This window comes from Seriola lalandi, unplaced genomic scaffold (genome assembly GCF_002814215.2).
Source record: "Seriola lalandi dorsalis isolate HSWRI2012SDOR001 ecotype SW California unplaced genomic scaffold, Sedor1 jcf7180002054979, whole genome shotgun sequence".
Classification (NCBI taxonomy): Eukaryota; Metazoa; Chordata; class Actinopteri; order Carangiformes; family Carangidae; genus Seriola; species Seriola lalandi.
Genome location: NW_019525529.1, coordinates 1,022,126 through 1,024,045, shown reverse-complemented (window position 1 = coordinate 1,024,045; position 1,920 = coordinate 1,022,126). Strand labels below are relative to the sequence as shown.

The 1,920-nt window shown below is 49.0% G+C and overlaps 1 protein-coding gene across 1 annotated transcript in view; it reads right to left on the bottom strand.

The window, feature by feature from the left end:
* efnb3b (ephrin-B3b) overlaps nt 1–1,920 on the bottom strand; it is an 82,144-nt gene that overhangs the window by 77,880 nt on the left and 2,344 nt on the right. The gene's annotated exons all lie outside the window — the stretch shown is intronic.

The following is a 1,920-nucleotide window of genomic DNA, read 5'->3' as shown; positions in this document are numbered from 1 at the left end:
GGGGGGGTGGGGGCCTATTCCCAAGGTGATCGTTCTGGTTCAGTTCTCTCTTCCTCAAGCAGAACCTGTATTGGCACTTGAGTCTTAACTGGTATTGATTTACTTAGGGTTAGGAGTATCTCTACCCCCACTCTGCTCTCTCTACCGCTCCCTCTGTTTCTCTTTCACCTCCTGACACCTGTCTCTGTTTATATTCCTCCCTGAACACCTCTGTCTCTTTTCTTTCTGTCGGGCCGGAGTAATTTCAACTGATGGAGCAATCAATAAAAAAGGGTGGATGCAGCATTTGATGACCGTAAGCGTTTTTCTACTATATTTACTGTAACTTAAGTCAGCTTGCTCATTTTATTTGTTTTGTATTCCAGGAATTAAACAGGCGTAAGAATCTGAGGCATCTGTATCCACCCCTACACCCATGGGTGCCTCCTCCCCCCCCCCCCTCACCTCTGTCACTCCTAACACATCTTTGGGTGCGTCAGTGGCTGCTGTAGCGCCATAATTAGTGGCTGGATGTGACACATGTTTCCAATTTGCTACGTCTGTTCACCGCACTGAAAGGGGGGGGGGGGCAGAGATAGAGACAGACAGAAAGTGACAGGGAGGAAAAAGACGGGAGAGAAGGACGAGGACGGAGGAGGAAGCGGGGACGGACAGGAGAGCAGAAATAGAGGCAGCATGAGAGAAGGAAAAAATACAAGACCGAGGGTGAAACCGGTGAAAGAGAGAGGCGAGGTGAGAGCGGGGAAGAGAAGGAGCGGGAGATTGCTCACAGAGGCGGAAAGAAAGATGGGAGGAGAGGTGGAGGGGAGCTGCAGGTGGACAGTCTAAACTTCAAAGCAGTACATCCAGCAGAGGTCTAGAGGTTAACAACGTGACAGTCCATTTGCTACACAGACAAGATGTGAACCATACATGCGCCCCTGCGCCTGATTGATACAGACGACTGCTTCTGCTTACTCTTCGCCTCGTTTTAGAAGAACAAACCAGATGTGGGTGGGCTCAGGACCTCGTCCTTGGAAGATGTGCGCTGCTTGGACATGCATGGGCTCTCAACATATTTCAGCCCAGGGCCAAAACCTATTTTGCCCTGAGGCAGCTGAAGCTAAAGTGGCACTCTTGTTGTGTAGAGAGCGAGGAGAAACAAGTACATGGGAGTGTGTAAAGGGGCCAAGAAAATAAACTGGAGGAATGACTAAGCTGATTAACTATGAATAGTAAGCTTCATGAATAAGCTTCATAGTATACAATAGGCTTTGTATTTTGAATATATGAGTGAGCAAATCTGTGAAAATGACTGTGGAGTCTAGCGTCAAAGCCACCACCCCTCTAATTGCCAGCCAGGCCCATTCACTAAACCCCGACACCCACCTAACTCTAAACTCCATTAGGAGACAATGGCGTGGAATCACCTGTAAGGCCTCAAAAGCCCAGGCTGTTAGCTTCTCACTGAAAATTACCCTCCCGTGTCCAACTCTACTCCCTGTTGGGCGAATCCACCCACTGCTGACAAAAAGCCCTCATTAAGGGCTTCATGCCTGGCTCCACAGCGGGGGCCCACGCACAGTCACATCTGTGGAGAGGGGAGAAACCGCGCAGGCCATAGCCTACAGCACATGGACACATAGAAAACCTGGTAGTCTCTGAAAAAGCTCCTGGCATGGGTGTGACCTGGGGATGGGATGGTTTGGTAGGCTGCCATGAGTCCGCCTGAGTGACTTTCAATTTGCTTTTCTAGATTTTTTTTTTATTATAAAGCCAGTAATGTAGGTAAAGCTATAAGAAAGGGGCTATTCGGGATCAGTGTTCCCTCCAAGTGGATTTGATGGCCTGAAAAATATCACTGTTCCACTTTGTCCCCACAAATGTAGTCAGGAGCCACCCCTCATCACCATACAAGACGCCTTGTTATTCTCAGCCCCC